This window comes from Sarcophilus harrisii, chromosome 4, assembly GCF_902635505.1.
Source record: "Sarcophilus harrisii chromosome 4, mSarHar1.11, whole genome shotgun sequence".
NCBI lineage: Eukaryota > Metazoa > Chordata > Mammalia > Dasyuromorphia > Dasyuridae > Sarcophilus > Sarcophilus harrisii.
This window is the reverse complement of record NC_045429.1, coordinates 269,422,286-269,434,036: the sequence shown is the minus strand read 5'-3', so window position 1 is coordinate 269,434,036 and position 11,751 is coordinate 269,422,286. Positions and strand designations below refer to the sequence as shown.

At 39.3% G+C, this 11,751-nt stretch overlaps 1 protein-coding gene across 9 annotated transcripts in view; it reads left to right on the top strand.

The window, feature by feature from the left end:
• Window positions 1-3,098: 3,098 nt before the first annotated feature.
• The window catches only part of TJAP1 (tight junction associated protein 1), a 28,240-nt gene continuing 19,587 nt past the window's right edge, over window positions 3,099-11,751 (top strand). For 6 of the 9 annotated variants that reach the window (XM_031964793.1, XM_031964796.1, XM_031964794.1 and 3 more), the window contains exon 1: window positions 3,180-3,284. The gene's annotated coding sequence lies outside the window, so the exon portion shown is untranslated. Of the gene's footprint in view, window positions 3,285-11,751 lie in introns of all 9 variants that reach the window. The other 3 variants (XM_031964790.1, XM_031964789.1, XM_031964791.1) reach the window with 3 other exon arrangements.

Below are 11,751 nucleotides of genomic sequence, written 5' to 3'. Positions count from 1 at the left end.
TCTTGACCCCATTTGATTTTTATCCATCCCTATGAGGAAGGCAGAGTAAGTCAATTTTATCATCTCTGTTTTGTAGATAATATGAAAGTTAGACATCAAGAAATAAAGCAATGATTCATGAACTAGGATCCTAGCCAAAACTAGGAACAGGTGGAATCCAAAATCAAGTCCAAGTCTTCTGGTACAACCTAAATCAGAATGCCAATAAACTGTGAGAAATGAACTTGACCAAATCTACTGAGCATGAGGCAGGCTCTGTAATTTCCTGATTGGGGTTAATTGGAGCAGAGACTCAAGGTTACACAGCTGGAGCTAACCAGGTAAGTCATGTTTATTTAATTGAAGACTATGTGTTAGACATAGTGCTAAGGAGTGGAGTCACAAAGAAAGACCAAAAAACATAATCCCTGCCTTCAAGAAGCCGACGTTTGAATGTGTGGTCCCCAAGGAGGTGGTATGATTATTAGAACTAGAACTTCTAAAAACAGAATGTCAGTGGTTGCCAAAAAACATAAATAGTAATCATTTTCAATTACAGTGTTTCATTGATTTTTCATCTCAACGTAAGGCAGTAGCATGGTAGCAGAAACACTTGCTTTGGAGTCATATTGGTGCCAGAACCAAACTTTCTTTCCTTTCTTTTTTTTTTTCTTCTTCTTTTCAATAATGTTATTTTTCTGAATAAAGTAAATAAACATAAATAAATAAAAATAAAGATAGTGTAAAAACAGCTAACATTCATTCTAAATGATGTCAAGTTTTTTTTTTTTTAATTTATTTAATAGCCTTTTATTTACAGGTTATATGCATGGGCAACTTTACATCATTAACAATTGCCAAACCTCTTGTTCCAATTTTTCACCTCTTACCCCCCACCCCCTCCCCCAGATGGCAGGATGACCAGTAGATGTTAAATATATTAAAATATAAATTAGATACACAATAAGTATACATGACCAAACCGTTATTTTGCTGTACAAAAAGAATCAGACTTTGAAATATTGTACAATTAACTTGTGAAGGAAATAAAAAATGCAGTTGGGCATAAATATAGGGATTGGGAATTCAGTGTAATGGTTTTTAGTCATCTCCCAGAGTTCTTTTGCTGGGCGTAGCTGGTTCAGTTCATTACTGCTTCATTGGAAATTATTTGGTTGATCTCATTGCTGAGGATGGCCAAGTCCATCAGAATTGGTCATCATGTAGTATTGTTGTTGAAGTATATAATGATCTCTTGGTCCTGCTCATTTCACTCAGCATCAGTTCATGTAAGTCTCTCCAGGCCTTTCTGAAATCATCCTGCTGGTCATTTCTTACAGAACAGTAATATTCCATAACATTCATATACCACAATTTATTCAGCCATTCTCCAACTGATGGACATCCATTCAGTTTCCAGTTTCTAGCCACTACAAAAAGGGCTGCCACAAACATTCGTGCACATACAGGTCCCTTTCCCTTCTTTATAATCTCTTTGGGATATAATCCCAGTAGTAACACTGCTGGATCAAAGGGTATGCACAGTTTGATAACTTTTTGAGCATAGTTCCAAACTACTCTCCAAAATGGTTGGATTCGTTCACAACTCCACCAACAATGCATCAATGTCCCAGTTTTCCCACATCCCCTCCAACAATCATCATTATTTTTTCCTGTCATCTTAGCCAATCTGACAGGTGTGTAGTGGTATCTCAGAGTTGTCTTAATTTGCATTTCTCTGATTAATAATGATTTGGAGCATCTTTTCATATGTAAGTGACGTCAAGTTAATTGCCCATGATATTAATTGCCAGTATTCATTAGAAGCAAAATTCAAATCCAGCTGTTTCCAGAAATCTAGTATTCTTTTCTTTGTACCTTACCCTTCTTTCTGTCCCTCTCTTTCTATCCTCTTTCTCTTTAATTCTTCTTCCTGCAGCCCCAGATTTCTCCCATCTGAGTAACTAGGTGATGGAGTGGATAGAGCTTTGGGCTTGAAGCCGAAAGACCTGAGATAAAATCCAGCCAGATAACTGTTAACTGTGTAACCGTGGGAAAAGTCATTTAACTCTTATTTCCCTCAGTCTGTAAAATTAGGACAATAATACCACCTACTTCCTAGGGTTGTTGTGAAGATCAAACGAGATAACAAGAGTTAAGTGTTTAGCACGGTGCCTGTCACACAGCGAGCCTTACATAAGTATTATTGTTATAATAACATTTAGCACAGTGCCTGGCACATGGTGAGTGCTATGTAAATATTTTTATAGCACTTGGTACAGTGACTGGCTTGTAGTAAATATTATATAAATGTCAGTTATCATCACAATAGCACTTGACACAGTGCCTGCCTCAAAGCAAGCACTAGGTAACTGTTGGTTGTTGTTATCATCCGGTGTGCGCTCTGTTCCCGATTGCCCCCTCCTTTCTTGGGTCCCATCATCCCTTATCCTCACCCCCATCTCACCCCCACCCCGGCTCTCCCCAGGCCCCCATCGCCCCATCACTTCTTCCATTTGATGAACAACTCTTCTGAAACAAATCGTTTAACCTCTCTGGGCCTCAGTTCTCCTTCTGCAAAAGGAATGTTTTGGGTGACCTCTAAGATTTGTTCCCTTTCTCAAGACCTTAAAATCTCAGTCTAAGACTCTACCACCTACTAACCCACATCCTCCTCCTCCTTCTCCTCCTCCTCCTCTTCTTTCTCCTCCTCCTCCTCCTCTTCTTTTTCCTCCTCTCCCTCTTCTTCCTCCCTCCTCCTCCTCCTTTCTTTTCCTCCTCTCCCTCTTCTTCTTCCTCCCTCCTCCTCCTCCTTTCTCCTCCTCCTCCTCTTCTTTTTCCTCCTCCTCTTCCTCTTCTCCTCTTCTTCTTTTTCCTCCTCTTCCTCTTCTTTTTCCTCCTCTTTCTCTTCTTCCTCCCTCCTCCCTCCTCCTTCCTCTTTCTCTCCTTTTCCTTCTACTCCTTCTCTTCCTCTTCTTCCCTTTCTCCTCCCTCCTCCCCTATGCCCCTCCCCTTTCCACTTAGAGTCCGCCTTCCAAGGGCCCCGCCCACCCTGATGACGAGCGGTGCCGCTGTGCGTGGGGATTCCGGCTGCGACCCCCCCCCCCTCCCCCCGCCCTTCCCCTCAGCGGAGGATTACCCGGCCTGCCCCGCGGCAAGATGGCGGCCTGAAGGGAGCGGGCGGCGGTGAAAAGTTTGTTGTGGGGGCTGGAGGAGTTGGGGCGGAGGCGGGGGCCGGGGCCGGGGGAGCTGACTGCTGAAACTGACAGAGGCTGGCCGGGCGGTGGCCGAGCTGAAGAGTTGGGGTGAGGGGGAGGAAAAGGGGGGGTTCACATGGGTTGGGGGGAGGGGCAGTGGGGGAGGGGCGGGGGGCTCCTCTTTGATCCCCACCTTGCTGCCCCCGGCGAGGGTGGAACAGCAGGTGTTCCACGGAATTTTGCGGAAAGTGCTCTTTAGGAGCTTGGCCCGAGGGCACTCTTGCGGCCCCTCTTCCTACCTGAGGCTGGACTTCCCCCTTTCCCTCCCCCAGTGCTTGGAGGCCGTTGGGTTGATTAGGTCCTTTTACCTGGAGGGTCCGGGAAGGGGGCGGGGAACCTAGAGGAAGTGGCCTCGAGCCTGCGGGAAACCTTCTAGGCCTAGAGGAACCTTCTTGGAGCGCCTGTCTCTGACAGCGGCGTCCGCCCCTCTCCCAGCTGCCCCAAGGGCTTGGGGACTGGACGGAGTGAGCGCGGCCACCTGGGAAGAGGAGGGGGCGGGACGTTGCCGCACACTCCCCCCAGAGCGGGTAAGGGGCTCCCCGAATGGAGCGTGGTATGCTGTTGAGGCGCCCTTCATTTGCGAGAGCAAGAAGTTGGGAACTTGTGGGAGAATACATCATCTTTTTGCTAGTCGTTAGTTCGGGTCAGGAGTTGCTCGTCTGGTTTAGGAGAGTTGAACAAAGGAGCCATTTCATATATAAAATGTAGTTGGAGAAATGATAACTAACATTTTTATGAGTTTCAAGATTTACAAACTTCATCCCATTCTGTCGCCAAGGATCAAATGGCATGAATTTCCATTTTACTTTTGAGGAAATGGAGCCTGTAGGTGGGATTTCAAAACTTCAGAAAAAGGTCCATTGCCCTGTCATTTCACCATGTTGCCTACGTAAAAATCATCCTTTTACGTGGCTTTGCGTGTTTGCTTTAGAAGCATTTCTCCCAGTGGTATGTGTGGCAGTGTGCATATACACCGTCTCTCCTGAGCTACCTCACGCTGATAACCTGACTTAAAGCCAAGATTGATGGGAAGAAGACGGTGCGAAATTATACAAAATAATAGGAGATTGAGGTGGGGTGAAATAAGAAGAAAGACTCATCATTGTCCTCCTCTCCCTATTAGTTCCTATAGCCAGCTCTCCACTATCCAGGTGTTAGATCTGGATTTCTTGGTCAACTAGTCTCACGTTCTTTTTGTCATTTTTATATACAGGGTTTATTTTTATAATAGGGAGTGGGGTTTGGAATAGATAAAAGTAATCAAACTCAAGTTGAGGGGCAACAGACTTAGAAGGAAAGGGAAGATAAAGATGTTACTTACCCCTTTGCTTGATTTTTCAACGAAATTCAGAATTTGATCCTAACCTTGAGAGTTGCATGATAGGAGTGTTTCTTATGGAACTTGGGTTTTCTTTAGAATAAATCTTTGGTTTTAAACAGTCACTTTTACTTAAGAATCACTTAGGATAAGGTCAAACTCTTGTGGCTGAGGTGGCAACATTTTGATTTCTGAGGGTCTAGAAAAAGCTGAAGAGCTGGGAACATTTCTTTTATTTTGTAATAAACATCTTGGAAATAGTTATAGTCATCTTAAGTAACTGGTGGCATAGTGAACAAAGTACTGGGCCTAGAGTTAGGAAGAAGTGGGTTCAAATGTGTTACTGATTAACTGTGACTGGGCAAGTCACTTAGTTTGTTTTCTTGACAGTAAAGTGGGGAAAATAACTATACCTACCTTGTTGTTAACAAGAATCTCATTAGATAATTATAAAAGTTCTTAGCACATTGCTAGCACATAAGTAAACACTCTACAAATGTTTATTTTCTTCCTTTCCCTTGTACCTAGTGAGACATCTATGTTTTGTATACAGTTCTCGGCATTTATTCATTTTTTAGTCCAGATTTTTAACCTTTTCATCCCAAAGGTTGGGATTGCAGACCAGTGTCACAAAGTATTTCAAAAGAATTTGCAGGCTTGAATCTATCTCCAAGTTAAGAGATAAAATTTATTTGTAAAGCAAATTGAAGTGGGCTAAATTCCAAAATGATTTTGCAGAGAACCAGGAACAAGAAGATAAATTTATAGGAAAAAGACTAGAAGATCAGATCGGGAGCTTCATTGTCATTGTCAAAGTCATTGATTGAAGAGTGGTCTGGTATGCACCTGTGTATTGAAATTTATGGTTTAGTGGTTAGTTATCACTGACCAACAGATTGTTATCTGGCAGCCAGCATTGTCTGTGGAACTTCAGCACTCCCAAGGCAAGTGGCCTTAGGGTTACAGCCACACCTCCTCTAGAAACTGCACCTCCTCAGGGAGACTTGGGTGGTCTAACAATAGGACTAACTGAAGGCAAAATTTAGGTCTGGCTTTTGGGGAATGTGGATCAACAAGGGTCTAGTAGCTTCACTTCAATGTCAGCATATTGAATAGATCTTTCCAATGATTTTCTTCTAACTGAAGACATGAGGCAGTAGAACTGAGCTTTCATTTGGGACTTTTTCCTGAGTTGAATCACTGACCTGACTCTCTTCAGAGTCTGTTTTGTATAAAGAGCCACACAAGCCAATGCTAATGAAACAAGGGATTCTCTCCCTATTCAACATTTAACCATTTTAGGGCAGTAAGATAAAACTTTTTTTAGAGCCCTTTGCTGTCCTGTGTGTGGGAACCTTTGAGAAACAAATTTTATCACCATATACATTCATGTTTAGAAGTCTTTTTAGTGTCTATAAATCTTATTTTAGTGTTTTGTTGTTTAAAAAAAAAAAAGGCGAGCAGTAAATTGTGCTATTAAAGACATAAGGAATTCCACACTTCACCTCAGTTCCCTAGATCTTACCTCCATATAAAAATAATTGAAAAACAAATGCGATTCCAATGAAATGGGAGTTCTAGGATTGCATTGGTTGTTAGGAAATAGAGGTCCCTCTCCCCCTCTTTTTTTCTCCTTCTTTCCCCCTCTTCTCTCTCTTCCTTTATCTCCCTTCCCCTTCCTCCTCCTCCCTCCCACCCTTCTCTCTTCTCCTATTTCCTTCCCCTTCTCCTCTCTTCTTTTTCTCCTCTCTCCTGATAGGAAAGAGATACCTTTGAAGCCACAGATCCAGGGGTGTGGCAGGTACTTGGTTGACTGGGTTTCCTTAGCCGCCCTGTATTTTAGACTCACTCTTTCCCTCTTTCTGAGTCATGTTCCATCTTTAACATACCCTCTAGGCCAGTTTTTTTTTTTTTTTTCCCTTTTTTACTTCCATAAATGACTGTGTTGTGAGCAGGGTTAGACTTGCAGTCTGATTGTCCACAGAGCTCCAGATTTGGGGCCCAGTGCATACCTCCTTTTCTAGTATTCTAATGTTTTTTCCTTGATGTGATGTGGTAAATCTTTTATATAGAAGTGAAGGAGTTATGATTGTGCAATGAATTCCAAATTATATGTAGTTAGACTTTTCTACTTTCCCTCCCCCACAAATATATAACAATTTACACATCTCAGCATGCTATACTTTATCTCAATTTGTGCTGCAAGAGTTTTGCATGCTGAAGCGTGTTGTTTCTATGGACTATAACTTTATATTTCAGTAGAAGTCCTAAAACTTTGGCCACAGGGCATGTTTTAGCACGTGATTTAATTTCAGCATGGTTGTTGTCAGAGTTCCCATTTTTTTTTTTTTTTTTTTTGCATAAGTAAACTTGCTGTATGTCCATTTCTTTTAGCCTCCCTCTCCATCTTTTGTACTTTGGTGAATTATAGTAGAGTCACTATTTTGGAAAAAACCAAACCAAACTTGATGAGGTATATCTTCTAAGGGAAGCAGTGGGTCTCCTGACCTTAGAGTGCTGTTGTTCCAACAAGTCTGTCAGTGATTGCATAATCTTCTTCTGGCTTTAGGATAATCCTACAAACATTGTTGACTGTCAGATAGATAATCTGCTGGTCATTGATAACCAAGTTCCTGAGACCAAGGTGAATAGGCTATCCTTCAAACCTATCTGTAAACCATAAAATCAGCAAATAAGTAACTTGAAGCTCTAGTCTCTAACTTTTTCTTTATTTGCTAAAATCCTTTTGGAACTTAGCCTACTTCAATTGATGTTAATTTTTTAATTTTAAAATTTTTTCTATTTTTACTGAGGCAATTGGGATTAAGTGACTTGTCCAGGGTCACCCAGTTAGGAAGTGTTAAGTGTCTGAAGCCAGATTTGAACTCAGGTCCTCCTGACTTCAGGGCTGGTGCTCTATCCACTGCACTAACTAGCTGAGGTTAGTGGTAGTCAGAGTTGTTAAAATCCCTTTTTGGTCGATGCAGGTTCTTCATGAAAGAATTCATGAACCTGAAATATTAATTGGCAAAAATGAGTTTATTGTTGGATAGGAAGCCAGCTGTGCTAAGATACTGACTTCTTTAGTGGCAAAGTCCTATTAGGGAAATGGAGGCTGGAACTGAGAAGAGAATGCCTTCTCAGTGGGCGGGGTTCTAACAAGCTGTTTTGGACCTTCTGCAAGGAGTGAGTTCAGAAACTGCCCTTTATTTATTTATTTATTTTATTTAATAGCCTTTTATTTACAGGTTATATGCATGGGTAACTTTACAGCATTAACAATTGCCAAACCTCTTGTTCCAATTTTTCACCTCTTACCCCCCCACCCCCTCCCCTAGATGGCAGGATGACCAGTAGATGTTAAATATATTAAAATATAAATTAGATACACAATAAGTATACATGACCAAACCATTATTTTGCTGTACAAAAAGAATCAGACTCTGACATATTGTACAATTAGCTTGTGAAGGAAATAAAAAATGCAGGTGGGCATAAATATAGGGATTGGGAATTCAATGTAATGGTTTTTAGTCATCACCCAGAGTTCTTTCTCTGGGCGTAGCTGGTTCAGTTCATTACTGCTCCATTGGAAATGATTTGGTTGATCTCGTTGCTGAGGATGGCCAGGTCCATCAGAACTGGTCATCATATAGTATTGTTGTTGAAGTATATAATGCTCTCCTGGTCCTGGTCATTTCACTCAGCATCAGTTTGTGTAAGTCTGTCTCTCCAGGCCTTTCTGAAATCATCCTGTTGGTCATTTCTTACAGAACAATAATATTCCATAATATTCATATACCACAATTTATTCAGCCATTCTCCAACTGATGGGCATCCACTCAGTCAGAAACTGCCCTTTAAAAAGGAATCTTGAGGCTCAGGTTTCAGATTGAAAGGGAAGCCAAAGTTCCCAGGTCTAGATGCTTATTGGTATCCTGCCCATATCTCCAGTTGGAATTCAAAGGGTCTGGAATCTCCAAAAGGGTGCTTTTTGACCAAGATTTCTAATTGAATAACGACATTTAACTTATCTGGGGGGATATGCCTTTCCAGAAAGTCCTGAGATCAAAAGGGAACACAGTTTCAGAGTGATAATTTTAAAGGGAACACAGTTTTACTCCCCCTTCACAATCACAGTAAACTTTGCCCCTTGATTTACAGATGGGTTCACACCTGCAATTCTTTTGAGATGCCTTGGGATACTGGATCTGTGACCCCAACCTTTTGTGGTCTCCTTTTGAATCTCAATAAACCCATATTAAAGAAATTTTATTTTGTGGAATTGTCTCTAAATTTCTGGCTAGTTGCCAATATAATTTTTGATTTAGGTGGAGTTTAGGTTTTGTCCCCAGTAAATTAATTGAAAAAATGTGAAACTCAGCCTTTCAGGGGGTTGGGAAAAGAGTAGGAGAGATGATAGTCTATGAGGAAAAATCTTGGTGGAAGGAGACCATTTCTTCTGAATTTTCACCTATCTCAGTGCCTTTACTTTTTTCTTAGGGTTTTTAGTTGAGACAAAAAAATAGCAACATTCAGATAAAGCTAAAAAAAACAAAAAAACTTATGTAGCAATCATAATCTCCAATTATGTAAATATAAATATATTTATAAATAAAATACTGTAAATATAGATAAATACAGATAAAAAAAGATAAGTAGTGAATTTACTTTATGCCAAAAGGCACCTCAAGTAGCAAAACAATAGCAGTACTTAAAGGAAAAGTTAATTGAATGGGGAGAAAAATAAACTGTAAATCTACCATACATTTATTTATTTACCATAGAAGGGAGGCCTTCTTATAGTCCTTTTAGGCTTTCATAAAATTTAACTTAAATCATAAATAAATCTGAGACTTGAATGAAAATTTAGAAAAAAGAGAAAATTAGGAAAAATTAGTTCTCTGGTGGATGCTGAATGGGAATAGAAAGAAGTTTATATATTTTCAGCTGTTAATGGCACCTTTACAAACATTAGCTATTGTGATATAAAGACATCACACAAAAAATTGAAAAACAAAGATACTAAACAAATCATTTATTAATTACAGTGTAATAAAAATTATGTTTAATAAAGTATTAAAAACTAATTGGAGATTAATGTAATTCTAAACTGATAGGCCAGAGAAAAAATTATAGAAATAATAGGAAATTTTATTAAAGAAAATGACAGTAATGAAACTATATACCAATACTTAAGGGATACAACTAAAGCAGTTGTAAGGGGAAAATTTATATCTTTAAATGCTTCTATCAACAGAAACAGTGAATTGAGATAACAATGAAAAAATAACAATAACATAAAAAATCATCTAAACAAAGTAAAACTGATAAAAATTGAAGATTTAGTAAAAGTGGAAGGACAAAGAGAATTGGATTGCTAAATAAAATTAGAAGCTTTTAAAAAATTTTTAGTTTAAGCTATTTAAAAAAACGAAGTATTAGCTAACATGATTAAAAAAAACCAAATTATATCAAATATTAAAATGATGAGAAAGTAAGGAAATTAGCAGGAATTATTTACCCAGCTACATGCTAATGAAGTCAATAATTTGGAAGAATTTAAATGAAAATTTACAAAACTATAAAATACCCAGATAGCAAAAGGTGCTCTTTTTCTTATGAAATTAGGGGAAAATAGCAACTAAAATTTAAAGTCATAAAAATGAATAAACAAATTTCATGAATTTTTTTGTTTTATTATGATGTAACCAAAGTCTTGCTAAAATTGGCTTGCCTGGTACAACTCATAAGAATCCTGCCCTGGTTTCTTATCTTTACCTTAGATCCATGTTCTGCAAAATAAGATAAAAACAACCAATGCCTTTTGTGTACTTATTAGCCTGTTCCCCGGCTAGTATGTGATGGAGTTGATATGTGTTGTCTTCAATCCTTGGGTTCCCATCTTCCTTCTTTGGTTGATGTTAACCATGGTAGAAAGAGGAGATGGGAAGGTGGGGATGCTCTCATGGTGGTTTGTGTGCATCATGGACTTAGAAGTTTTACTGGACTAGTAACAGTTGGGTCATGAATTTCAGGAAAAAAACTAGAGGGCCTCTGCACAGGGGGAGGAAAGCACAGATATCCTTGGGATTGAAAAAGGTCAAAAAACCCTGAAAGAGAATATCAAGAGGTAGTTAGTTAAATGAACTATTAAATAAACTACCTTGCTTAGCTGCTCTTTCAACTAATGTGCCAGAAAAGGAATTTAAGTTGCTCCACAGTGACATGAATGGATGGGTTTCCTCAGTGTAGGTGTTTGGTAGCCCCTGAGGCACCTCTTCCCAGTCTGTGATTTGGCTCTAGGATGTCTGTGTTGATGGCAGTTTGTTCCCAGAAATACTATACCTCTTTATTGTTCTTCATTGTTAACCCAACACAGAATAGTTAAGGGTGGGATTAAGGGTGACATTATGTAGAGAATAGAAATAGAAAACTGAGAAGAAATCAGTTGACATGACATCTGGCTTTGCCGCCTCTATGATGTGCCGAGAACCAGGGTCCTCTTCCCATTCCATTTGGAAGAATGAAGAGTGTGTCTTAGGAAAGTATTCTGATTCTTTATAGAAACAGCGCTATATAAACTATAAATTCCAAGGAGTAGCATTAATAATAGCAACATTAATTCTTTTTATAGAGAGTTGAATTATATGGTTAATGGCTAAGATTGTTGTAATTCTCTAGTGTTGGTTTTGACTTTTGCATTCTCCAGTAGTACTAGCTTTACAAGGCCACTAGGAGAATGAGAGAAGGTGAAGTTTATAAATTTAATGTTGATGGTCTCTTCTTTGTTATCATAAAAAAATGGTATTTGGATTATTTATCAAGCAGATTTTAGGGGTAAAGTGACCAAACTAACCAAATCAGGTTAAAAAATTACCTCCTTCTTTGAGGGGCCTATTCTTGTCTCAGTTTTTTTCACTTATTTGTGTATATCCACCAAAGCTTTTTCTTCAACTCTCCTCCTTGGCAATCTTATCTACTCCAGTGGGTTCAGTTTTCATGTACGTGCCAATGACTCCTAAATCCTTATGTCCTAGCCCAGTGCCTTTCCTAGATTCCAACCTCATGTCTTTCATTGTCTTTTGGGCAGTTCTAGCTGCTGTCCTGCTAGAAGTTCAAACTTAACATATCCCAAACTGAACTCATTCTTCTTTAGAAACCCTTTTCCTTAAAATTGACTTTCCTCAAGTACCT